Source organism: Capricornis sumatraensis, chromosome 17, assembly GCF_032405125.1.
Source record: "Capricornis sumatraensis isolate serow.1 chromosome 17, serow.2, whole genome shotgun sequence".
NCBI lineage: Eukaryota > Metazoa > Chordata > Mammalia > Artiodactyla > Bovidae > Capricornis > Capricornis sumatraensis.
The window spans coordinates 42839487-42852890 of record NC_091085.1 but is presented as its reverse complement, the minus strand read 5'-3'; positions in this window follow the sequence as shown (position 1 = coordinate 42852890).

The window sequence follows — 13404 nt, the reverse complement described above, 5'->3', positions numbered from 1 at the left end:
TTTGCGGCCCCATGGACTGTGGCCTGCCAGTCTCTTCTACCCATGGGATTCTCCAGGCAAGAAAACTGGAGTGGGTTGCCCTCCTCCAGCGGATCTTCCCAACCCAGGGTCTCTTAGGTCTCCTGAATTGGCAAGCGGGTTCTTTACCGCTATTGCCACCTGGGAAGCCCAGGCAAAGAGTTAAGAAAATACAAAAGGAAAGAGAAATAGAAGAGAAGACTTATAAACTTTTCTACTTCTTTCTCTTTATATTCACCTAGAATAATTTATCTTGAAAATATCTGAAATATCCACATTTATGAGATTCTCAGTGGACTCATTTTAATGCAAATTTTAATTAAAAATTAAAGTTACAAGATAGTCACATAGCAACATAAAACATAGCTAAATTATTAATGCTTTTAATATAATATTCTATTCAATAGAATGTCTTTAAGTACTTTAGGGATAGAGGAAATGGAGGATATTATACTGTCTAAAAAATCATGAACTATGGATTTGAAATATATCTGAAAGAACATCTAGTCTGATCACCTTATAGTACTTGAATCCCTCTGTGCTATCCTGGCTAAATGTTTGAATATATATATTAATGTCTTTATAATGTCAACAGTTTTATCCACTTGCCTCTGTAGAGCAATAGATCCTTTTTTTTTTTTTTTTAGTGCAATAAATCCTTTCTTAGAGTTTCAGATGCTGGGGGAAATTGTGTAGCATATGTCATTTAAAAAAAATTAATATATTTTTAATTGGAAGATAATTGCTTTTCAATATTGTGTTGGTTTCTGCTGTACAACAATGTGAATCAGTCATGGCTTTATATATATATCCCCTCCTTCCAGAGCCTCCCTCCCAACTCCCTATCCCACCCCTCTATATCGTCACAGATCACCAGGCTGGGCTTCCTGTGTTATATAGCAACTTCCCACTGTTTGTCTATTTTATACATAATAGTGTATATATGTCAATGATACTTTGTCAGTTTGTCCCACCCCAGCTTCTGCTATGTGCACAAGTCCATTCTCTACATCTGCGTCTCCATTCCTTCCATGCAATAGGTTGTGTGGTTTACATCTTAATCAATGAGTCAAGGGTGTCCCAGGTGGTGCTAGAGGTAAAGAACCTAGCTACCAATGCAGGAGACTTATAAGAGAGGCAAGTTTGATCCCTGGGTCAGGAAGATCCCCTGGAAAAGGAAATGGCAACCCACTCCAGTGTCTTGCCTGGAGAATCCCGTGGACAGAGGAGCCCTGTGGGCTATAGTCCATGGGACTGCAAGAGTCGGACATGACAGAAGCGACTTAGCACATGCGCACACAATGAATCAAATCTGTGAGTAACTGCCCTTATAAGGAAGGTTGTTGAATCTCTTTGCAACAGAATAAATGTTCAAAGGGAGAGTTTTAAGTGATGCCTATGAGGGTTCCTGGGAAGAAATGTTGTTCAATACCACCCGCAAGGACTAGAAAAGTCCAACTGGACATGTACAGTCAAATGGGGACAACTGAGTCTCCACTGAAAGTTTGGGCTTTTAAAATGTAAGCGTTGGATACAACCTGATCTGAACTTCTTAGGATTGTGAATTGGAGGTGGAAATGGAGAGCAATTATAGGATCCGTGTGTGTGTGTGTGTGTGTGTGTGTGTGCTTAGTCACTCGACGTGTCTGACTCTTTTCGATCCCCTGGACTATAGCCCACCAGGTTCCTCTGTCCATGGAATTTTCCAGGGAAGAATACTGGAGCGGGTTGCCATTTCCTACTCCAGGGGATCTTCCAGATTCAGGGATCGAGCCCTGTAAGGATCTACATTATTGTAAACCAAAGAGAAGACAGATTATAGTTTTTGCATACACTAGATTTCAGTTTGACTATAGATCAGGAAAAATAATTGAAAGTGAAAATCAATTGAAAATATAATTGAAAATGAAAGCTTTGAAGCTTGGCTTAAATTTGATTTCTCCTGGAAAGGGAGCTTTGTTGGCAATCCTGTGAAGGTTCCACTTGCTGCAGGGTCCAGGTACAATAACAAAAGAGCTGTTATCTGTATCAAACAATTCCTGCACACTGAAGTGTTCCTCATAAATGTTAGACCTTAGTCTCAGCTACTGAACTGCAAAAAGGAGTCACTTCTTTGGGATGTTTTGTTTGTTTCATGTGGACTCTTTTCTCTGCTCAACTGTTTAGCTAGCAGCTTCAAATTCTGAAATCCCAGGGGAGAAGGAGGCTTCTCACACATCCAAAAGAACACAGGCTCGCAGACCGTAAATGGCTTCAATTTTCATGTAAAGCCAGTTTAGTGAATCATAGGTGGATTCTTACCAAAAATGCATTGATGGGCCTATGCCATCAATAACACCTTATTTAAAAATAATCAGCTTATCCTTGGCTAGATATATTATGTATAGTGTAGCCAAAAACATTAGAACATCAACAAAGACACCTTTGGAGGTAATTCAGGAAAAACCCAATATCCACAACTGAACTGATTTCAGAAGGAATAATAAAAGCTTGTAATATGGGGTGAACCTCAATAGAATGATGAGCTTAAATTAAACCCTCAAGCAAAGAAAAGTGAGATGTCCACGACTTAAAACCCTTCAAAGTTTCCTCATTGACTCCAGATAATGTCCTTTACTTCACACTTAAGACTCTTGATGATCTGGCCCTTGCCTATCTTTCTGGCCTTATTTTCTACTCTCCTCCCTTTGAGACTTTGTGTATGTGTTCCCTCTGCCTAGATTATATCCATTCAAAAAGGTTAATTAGCATTATTGTCCCCCCAACTATATGTCCCTCCTTGAATGTCTGCCTGGCAAACCCTTCAGCTTTCAGAACTCAAAAGTCCCCTCCTCCTTGAAGTTTTGTTCCTCAAGGCAAGTTAATAACCATATTCTTACCCTTTTAAATCGTGCCACCACTGTACTTTGCACACAATCTGGTGCAGACTTGTACACAACCCTGGTAGAACCATACAGCAACTTCTTTTTGAGAGAGTAAAAAAAATTACACAAGTGAACATATTCTAATTGTTGGACGTTTTTGCCTTTTCAGAAATAACTATAGTAGACAGTTAGGGACATATTTTTTCCAAATTTTTTTTCTATATACTTATACACCAGATAGGCAATTTAGTGTACTTAAAAACACAGACCTTGGAGCCAAGGTGTTTAGGAGAAAACTCAAGCTCTACCCCATAACATTTTGGGGTTCTTGTGCAAATTACTTACACTGTCTGTGTCTCAGTTTCCTTATCTACAGAATAGTAATAATGATAATTCATAGCTGATTGAGTTAATACATAAAGCACTTAGAATAGTGCCCTGCACGTAGTATACTCTTTAAAGTGTTTGCTGTATATGTTATACAAGTATTGGTTTTTATGATTTTTTAAAATTATATAGAGGAAGTTATACTATGCTTACTGTTCTGCAGCTTTTAACTTTGCTTAACTATCTACCCTATATTATAATATGAATTTACTATATACTGATGCTAGGAAAGACATACGGCAGAAGGAGAAGGGGGCAACAGAGGATGAGATGGTTGGATGGCAACACCAACTCAATGGACATGAGTTTGAGCAAACTCCAGGAGATGGTAAAACATAGGGAAACCTGGCGTGCTGCAATCCATGAGGTCACAAAGAGTCAGACATGACTGAGTGACTGAACAACAACAAATTTAACCATTGATTATATGTTTTATTTATTTATTTTTTGCTTTTCTGGGTCTTGGTTACAGTATGTCAGATCTAGTTCCCCTGATCAGGGTTGGAACCTGGGCTCCATGCATTTTGAGTGTGGAGTCCTAGCCACTAAACCACCAGGGAAGTCCCTAAGATAGAGTTTTACCCACACGTAAGTCTACCTGGAGTATTCCTTTTCAATTATGTCCTAAACTTACCATTGATTATTTAATTTGCTTCTAAGTCAATTGCTACATGTCAATATTTTGCAGGAAAATTCCTAAAATTTTTGAGTGAAAGTATATACTCACTTTTTTTTTACTTAGATATTATGGAATTTCCCTATAAAGAGTCTGTAGTCAGTTTTTAAATTCCCATTTGCAGTCCTGACAAGCAGGGGTCAAAGGTGAGTCTAGTACACATTCAGTAAGACACATCTCCCAGGTCACACAGCCTCGTCAGTAGGTGTCAAGAAGGCTTGGAAATAGGGTTTCTCTGGTCCCTTATCTCTAACACTTGAGGTCATAAATGAGCCCTGAATATACTGCAGACCTTCTTTCCCTGCCCCTCACATACACAGCCTTCCTAGGACCCCACTATCTGCCTTGAGTCCACTAGGACTGTCTCCTTTGTCTAAGTGTTTTTGTCACTCACCATAAGAAACTCCATATTCCAGGTCACCCCTTCTGTCTCACCAACCCTGCTCATTTCTACTTCTAACACCCTGTCTCTCACACACCCTTCACAAAAGTATTGAATCACATTAAATCAAGACCGTAAATATCAAATGGGCTCTTTGGTTGTCTGACCATCGCAATGTGGAAGACACTGGGGGATGGAGGTAAGTAGAAATATGTGAAAAGTTATGTCTTACATTGGGGAAGGGTAACTGTATGGATTAAGTCTATAAGGTGATGAAAAATAGACATTTAAATATGCATTATTGGGACTTCCCTGGTTGCTCAGTGGTTAACAACCTACCTGCCAACATAGGAGACACCAGTTCAAACCCTGGTCTTGGAGGATCCTACATGCCATGAACAGCTGGGCCAGTTGGCCACAACTATCTCTCTAGCCTGTGCTCTGGAGCCTGGCACCTACAACAACTGAAGCCCACATGCCCAAGAGCACTGCTCGGCAACAAGACAAGTCTCTGCAATGAGAAGCCTGTGCATCACGCTAGAGTGTAGCCCCCACTCACTGCAGCTAGAGAAAGCCCACGTGCAGCAACAAAGACCCAGCACAGCCAAAATAAATAAATAAAACTTAAATATTCGTTATTTATGAGCAACCCTGAAGGTTCAGTGGTAAAGAATTTACCTGCAGTGCAGAAGAAGCAGGTTTGATCCCTGGGTTGGGAAGATCCCCTGGAGAAGGAAATGGCACACACTCCAGTATTCTTGTCTGGGAAATCCTATGGAAAGAGTGTCCTGGTGGGCCACAGTTCTTGGGATTGCAAAAGAGTTGGAGACAGCTTAGCAAATAAAGAACAACAACAAAAAAACCTGCTGTTTTTACAAATCGTTCTCCCTTCCAGGTATTAACTCTTGAGGACTGTATTTATTCATTCTTTAGTTCTAGCAACCTATTGCTCACTAAATGCTTGGGAAATCATTTCTGACCAGAACATTCCTTTGTTATAAGTAATGATATAAATTAATACAGATGGTGGTGGGGATGGAAGTGATGGTGATGATGTGGGTCTAGACACTTTGTAATGTATTTTATCTAAACATATTCCGCTCAGAACTTTGATAGTTTTTATGTCCTTATTAAGCAACAACTGGTTGTAATTACAGGGATAGGTTTACAATTTTAATTCTGAGAATATTGTGAATTCTTTAGTCCTAGATTCTTTGTGAATTTCTTCATCCCATTGCTTAATTCCATTTTGTTTCTTTTCCTCTTGATACTTTTTTAAATTTTATTTTACTTTACGATACTATATTGGTTTTGCTATACATCAACGGGTGTACCTTCTTTTATTACCCTTTTACTTATTGGTCCTTATTTAAGGTATAAAGCTACTTCAGGTGCAACAGATCAAATTGGATAAAAGACTGATAATCTTAGTAATAATCCATTCCCTTAAAGCCTTTTTTATTAATAATTTGATGTTTTATCTACTATTGAAATTTTGGATTAAAAAAAGATCACCAGCTATTAGTAGGGCTAACCAGTGAAAAGAAGTAGAAACAAATAGTCCATGCACTGATTCCTTTAAATGGCATATTCTGAGATATTTTAAAGTTTTTTTCATCCATCTGTATTGATGATAGTTATTTTTTAGAAATCTGACGTTGGCCTGTGATAGATGGTCTCGTTACACTGAGAATTAAATAAGTATGTAATTATAAACTAGAATTTTAGGCTTTAAAAAAAGCAATATAGATTTTTACATGTGACACAAGTTAAGACTGAAATTGAGCAATGATCATTTATTAATTCATTCAGCATTTATATAATTTATATAGAATGCATTTATTTTCAAACTTTCCTAAATTAGCTAGAATTCTTCTCATATTTCTTTTTTAGTAACTCACTAAGATACAGAAAATTGTGCAGAAAATAAATGCAGGGCCTTTTGTTTGCTCCATTGTTAAATGATTTAAGGCTTTGATTATCTAAAGTCACTGTGTACCCTAAAAATAGAAATTAGTCACTTTATCAAGGCTTTCTTTTTTTCTTGAAAAATCTTAGTATTTTATATCTTAGCCACACTTCAAAACTCAAGAGGTTAGTAATTTTCCTACATGAAAATGTAATGTATGTAATACATGATTATACAAACCCATTTTATTTCTTAATTCCATTCCTTGTCTCTTTTAAATTAAATGTCCTGGCTGGTCAGAGCTTATCAACCAGTCACTTGATTAATTGTTAATTGCTGTGTGTATTTGATATGATATGAACATGGATAATCACAGTAGAATAATTTATGATGGAAAAAATGAGAGACAATAAGATTTTGGCAAAGTAATTGAGGTGCCCCCATAAAATGGAATACTATATTGGCACAAAAGTCATATTATAAAAGAATGTTTATTGATGGGAAAAAAGTTCTATACTATTAAGTAAAAACTGTGGACCATTGAATTTTATGTGTAGCTTTATACAGTTTTTTTTTCTCTTACAAACCAATATAGGAAAAAGACTAAGAATTTTCAGTTATTTCTAAGGGCAGAAGAGGTGTAGGGAAAAGACTGAAGATCAGTAAAGTGAAATCGCATTTAAAATAGAGTTGGGAAACCCTGAACGAGCTCTCAGGATCCTCTCACAGCTCACTCTACATTCCTGGGCAGGAAGAAGCTTATTTTACTACCCTAGCAGGAAAAAAGTGGAGAAGGCAATGGCAACCCACTCCGGTACTCTTGCCTGGAAAATCCCATGGATGGAGGAGCCTGGTAGGTTGCAGTCCATGATGTCACTAAGAGTCGGACACGACTGAGCGACTTCTCTTTCACTTTTCACTTTCATGCATTGGAGAAGGAAATGGCAACCCACTCCAGTATTCTTGCCTGGAGAATCCCAGGGACAGGGGAGCCTGGTGGGCTGCTGTCTATGGGGTCGACTAAAGCGACTTAGCAGCAGCAGCAGGAAAAAGGAAGATTTTTTTTTTTTCCTTGCTCAGCAACAGCCCAGCCAATGAGAACTGCAACTTCTCAGTTAATGGGCAGCTGTTACCACCTGACCTGTCCACCGTTGAATTTCCACCAATGGACTTTCAGGTCAAAGTGGCCTCTCCCAACTCTCCCCCAGCCCTTTTTTTTCTTTCCTCTATAAAGTAACATTCCCCTCCTTTGTTGTCTGAACTGGCCTACAGTTTGCCATAGTTTGCATGTCCTGAATTATAATTTCTCTGTCATTTCCAAAATCATTTTGCTAGTAAAATAACTGATTGTTTTATTTTTAAAATTGACAGAGTGTTTAAGATTTGTGATGACTCTTAAATTTTTCCTTAGCTTTTCTGTGTTTTTCAAAATTTCTCCAATGACCATGTGTTATTTCTAAGTAGAAAAAAAAAGTTAACCGAATTGCTCAAAATCAATTTTTGTTTAATTTCCATGTTTTTGTTCAGTCACTCAGTCGTGTCCAACTCTTTGTGACCTCCTGGACTGCAGCATGCCAGCCTTCCCTGTCCTTCACTATCTCCTAGAGTTTCCTCAAACTCATATCCCATAGAGTCAGTGATGGCATCCAACCCCTTGTCCTGCCTTCAATCTTTCCCAGCATCAGGGTATTTTCCAGTGAGTCAGCTCTTCACATCAGGTGGCCAAAGTATTGGAGCTTCAGCTTCACCATCAGTCCTTCCAATGAATATTCAGGATTGATTTCCTTTATGATTGACTGGTTTGATCTCCTTTCAGTCCAGAGGGGAGCCTTATCCAACACCACAATTCAAAAGCATCAATTCTTCAATGCTCAGCCTTATCCAAACCAGTACTTATTGAATACCCAACCTAGTGCCAGACGTTATAGGAAGATATTTTTAAAAGATATTTTATCTGGCCATCAAGTAGTTACCAGCTATGTTTTAGAAGGATTGGACATAAAAAATTTTAATGTTAAAAAATCAGTATGGTTTAAATAACAAGTCATGCCAGGAATAGAAGGAGAATAAGCACATATGATTAATTATATTGACAGTTATTGCTACAGGAAGAATCACGTCTCTGCTTAACATCTCTGTGTTTAATCTGATACATCATGAATCTAACCAATTCATGCTTTTCTCTTTCCTATTTGTGTATAAACCTAGTTGTGCATCACAGATGACCTCATCATTTGTGAATTACCTCTTCTTGAATTCAATTCCAGGGATGTTTAGCAAAGCACAATTCTGAAACCTCCTAGTTCTTTGACTGCAAGGCACTCAGTGACACGTGAGAACTTTACGAGGTAGAGTTGTCATTTCAATCTCTACCCTTTAGTCTGAGATTTCAATTTGGATATAGCACTTAAAACTTTCTTCCTTCTCTATTGTCTGAGTGTATTAAAAGACAATGAGGAAAATAGTCTTTTTTTTTTTTCAGATGAGGTCAGGTTGCAATTTTAGTTTATTTAAAAAAAAATTTTAACCTTTATTGGAGTATAGTTAATTTACAATGTTGTGTTAGTTTCAGGTGTACAGCAAAGTGAATCAGTATACCCTGGTAACCATTAATTTGATTTCTATGTCTGTGAAAATTCATATATATTTACTCTGGAGCTCTTGACATATTTTCTGGGCTATGGAAGGGAGGGTACAGTAAGTTAATTCATCATTTAGTCAAAGGCTAGTTCGTGAGAAGGGTGTAGAAATGTACTAGTGCCAAAGCACAATGCTGCATGTTAGTCAGGAAGCGGGAAATCAAGTGAGTTGAACTGAGGACTCTAAATGTATTTCCAATAAGGACCCTAACCTTGTTTATCTCCCTCAGTATTTAACCATGTTTGTTAACTCTTCCAATAGGAAAGATTGGGAATGAATTATTGTCATTCAGAGAAGCTAATTCCACTGTAAGGAAATATATTACTTAGTACCAAAAGAAAATTAGTGTTCTTACCTATAATAATGGAAAATATTGGTTTAAATTTCCCTAAATGTTACCTATGGGGTAGGTAAGACAAGTAATTATGAAGTCACATTTTTCTGTTACATTTTATATATATGTGTGTGTGTGTGTATATATATATATATATATTTTTTTTTTTTTTTCACAGAATCCCTGCCAGAGTGATTCTCAAAACCCTGCATGAGGGTGTGTATTTTCCCCCAGAGGGGACTTAAGCATAGGATAAATTTAAAAAGTGATACAGTAAAAATGATAGCAGGGTCTTAATGATATTTCTTCATGCCTGGTAAGTGAGAAAAATGCAAGGATAAATAGGTCCCAATAGCACTTGTGAGTTATATTTACCTAGTGAAAATTTATTTTTTTCCTCCTTATTATGGATTTCTTATTCCTTCTTTCCATCTTATTGTCTTACAATAATTTACATACACGTTTGAAGTTAGATTTCCATAGCTACCACTGAAGAGTGACTGAGTCTTTTCTCACTGACTTAACAAATGCAAAAGTTTAAAAAGCCTGTTGTCTGAGAACAAAGCAAATACAGTAGCCCAAAGGAAAAAAACAGTTGCCTCCTTCTTGAAAGATAACTTTTCAACAGCTCCTTAAAAACCTAAAAATTATTTATTTGAATTTACATAACCATAACTAAATGAATGCTATTTTCTCAAGTAATGTATTTTGTGTAAAATTTTTTGCATAACTACTTCTCCAAAATACTGGAACATTGTTTCTCTGAAATAGAAATCATTTCTAAAGGATGACTTCTGAACATTGCACTCACTCTTGCAAAACTATAAGCCTGTTAAAACACATAAATTGCTCATTCAAGTGATTGCATTATCATTTTCCTAAGATAATATTCACTGAGTATTTTTATATACCTGAAGCTAGAAATTCTGCTTATGCTGATGCTCTGTTCCATACTGATGGAACAGAGATAGAATTTCTTCTGAGTAAGCCATTTATTACCCTCCCCCCCAGAAGCTACTGTTTACATTATTAACTTTATATGAAGTAAATTTAGGATTTTTAAAAAAGGAAATGAGAGTTGCTTTTTTTCTGCTGCTTTTGGCCAAGCTCAATATTCTTAATGTTATATTTCACCTGAAAATTTTGAAGTTCTGAATAATTTTTTAGGCTTTAAATTTCCAAAGGACAAAAAAACTAGAAAGGGGAGACTATGACCCTTCCAAGGGTCCACTCTGCCTCACAGAGATCAGAGCAGTAAACACAATAGTGAGAATTGAAGGGCTTGGGAGGAAAAGCACCCTGCCTCCATACAGGGGAAACACTAGAGCTGAGGTCTTCATCTCCTTGCTCAGCACCCTCATTTTGCACATAAAGAGAATGTGATTTAAATGGGCCTGCTGACTTCCTGAAGGTCACTCAGCCGGCCAACTCCCTTAGAAACCTGCACTGCCCTTCATCACCGTCCCAGTCACTTGAATAAGTAGGCCCTAAGTTATTTGTCTTGATTTCCTGTGAGCTGAGCATTTCTCTTAAAAGCATGCTTTTGAAAATGTGTTAAGAAATTGGCAGTCTGATAGTGGAGAGCCATTCAGAGTATCTAGTCTGCCATGGTTTCCCATTCCCTTCTCTAGAAATATATTTCCTCCAGAAATAAAGGAAAACAATGGAATGGGAAAGACTAGAGATCGCTTCAAGAAAATTAGAGATACCAAGGGACATTTCATGCAAAGATGGGCACAATAAAGGACAGAAATGGTATGAACCTAACAGAAGCAGAAGATATTAAGAAGAGGTGGCAAGAATACACAGAAGAACTGAACAAAAAAAGGTCTTCAAGACCCAGATAACCACAATGGTGTGATCACTCACCTAGAGCCAGACATCCTGGAATGTGAAGTCAAGTGGGCCTTAGAAAGCATCACTATGAACAAAGCTCGTGGAGGTGATGGAATTCCCATTGAGCTATTTCAAATCCTGGAAGATGATGCTGTGAAAGTGCTGCACTCAATATGCCAACAAATTTGGAAAACTCAGCAGTGGCCACAGGACTGGAAAAGGTCAGTTTTCATTCCAATCCCAAAGAAAGGCAATGCCAAAGAATGCTCAAACTACTGCACAATTGCACTCATCTCACACGCTAATAGAGTAATGCTCAAAATTCTCCAAGCCAGGCTTCAGCAATATGTGAACTGTGAAATTCCAGATGTTCAAGCTGGTTTTAGAAAAGGCAGAGAAACCAGAGATCAAGTTCCAGAAAAACATCTCTTTCTGCTTTATTGACCAAACCAAAGCCTTTGACTGTGTGGATCACAATAAACTGCGGAAAATTCTGAAAGAGATGGGAATACCAGACCACCTGACCTGCCTTTTGAGAAACCTGTATACAGGTCAGGAAGCAACAGTTAGAACTGGACATAGAACAGGCTGGTTCCAAATAGGAAAAGGAGTATGTAAAGGCTGTATATTGTCCGCCTGCTTATTTAACTTATATGCACAGTACATCACGAGAAATGCTGGGCTGGAAGAAGCACAGGCTGGAATCAAGATTGCCGGGAGAAATATCAATAACCTCAGATATGCAGAAGACACCACCCTGATGGCAAAAAGTGAAGAACTAAAGAGCCTGTTGGTGAAAGTGAAAGAGGAGAGTGAAAAAGTTGGCTTAAAACTCAACATTCAGAAAACTAAGAGCATGGCATCCAGCGCCATCACTTCATGGCAAATAGATGGGGAAACAATGGAAACAGTGACACACTTTACTTTGGGGGGCTTCAAAATCACTGTAGATGGTGACTGCAGCCATGAAATTAAAAGACACTTACTTCTTGGAAGAAAAGTTATGACCAACCTAGACAGCATATTAAAAAGCAGAGACATTACTTGGTCAACAAAGGTCCATCTCGTCAAGGTGATGGTTTTTTCCAGTAGTCATGCATGGATGTGAGAGTTGGACTATAAAGAAAGCTGAGTGCCAAAGAATTGATGCTTTTGAACTGTGGTGTTGAAGAAGACTCTTTGAGAGTCCCTTGGACTGCAAGGAGATCCAACCAGTCCATCCTAAAGGAGATCAATCTTGAGTGTTCATTGGAATGACTGATGTTGAAGCTGAAACTCCCAATACTTTGGCCACCTCATGAGAAAAACCGACTTATTGGGAAAGACCCTGATGCTGAGAAAGATTGAGGGTAGGAGGAGAAGGGAACAACAGAGGATGAGATGGTTGGATGGTATCACCGACTCAATGGACATGAGTTTGGATAAACTCTGGGAGTTGTTGATGGACAGGGAGGCCTGGCATGCTGTGGTTCATGGGGTCGCAAACAGTCAGACATGATTGAGTGACTGAACTGAACTGAGTCTGCCATGGTGCCAGGACTGAACTCGGCCCCGAGTCACCTTTGCATTTCCCACCCTGCTCCTTTTCACTCACTCAGCATGCCTCCCTCACCACACTGGTTGCTTGGCCTGACCACACCTAATGCCTCAATGCCTTTGTCTGTGCTCCTCTACTCTTGAGAAATGAACTTGTTTATGTATCTTTCTGTCTGGAGAAGTTCTGTTTTTAAGCCTAAGTAATGGATCTAGTCAGTAAGTGCTCTTTCCCTTCCCTGTTCCTCCTTGATTAAAGGTACAGATCAAGGTTGTAAGAAAACTGGGGTAAGAATTTAGATCATCTGACTTGCAGGCCATTTAGCTTCCCGCTCATTCCTTTCAGCCAAGCTCTAAGGCCTGTCAGCTTCTTCATGGAGCTTACTTCCAGTCTCTTAGTCACAGAAATAGAGTTCCCTTCACGATGGGTGCTGAGTATGCTCTTGGCTGATTACAGATCAAGAAAGTTCCCTTCTATGATGCTCCTTTGCCCTCAGGATAAGTCCACCTGCTTGACATAACCAGAAAGGCTTCCATTGGCCTCTCCAGCCTTTATGTGTGCTCTTCCCTTAAATGCCCAGATCCAGTCATACTGACTTAATCTCAGGTGGTCTGTTATCTCTGCATTCACAGCAACTCTTCATCCTTCACCAAGCAAATTCGTACCCACAAACACATTGTGTTTGCTTCAGCTGACATATCATCCTTCTTGGCAAGCCTTTCCCAACCTTGGATTTGATGCCTCATATCATAGAAACTATCCTAACACTGTATAATGATGGGCTATGGACTTATGACCCTGGAGAAGGAAATGGCAACCCATTC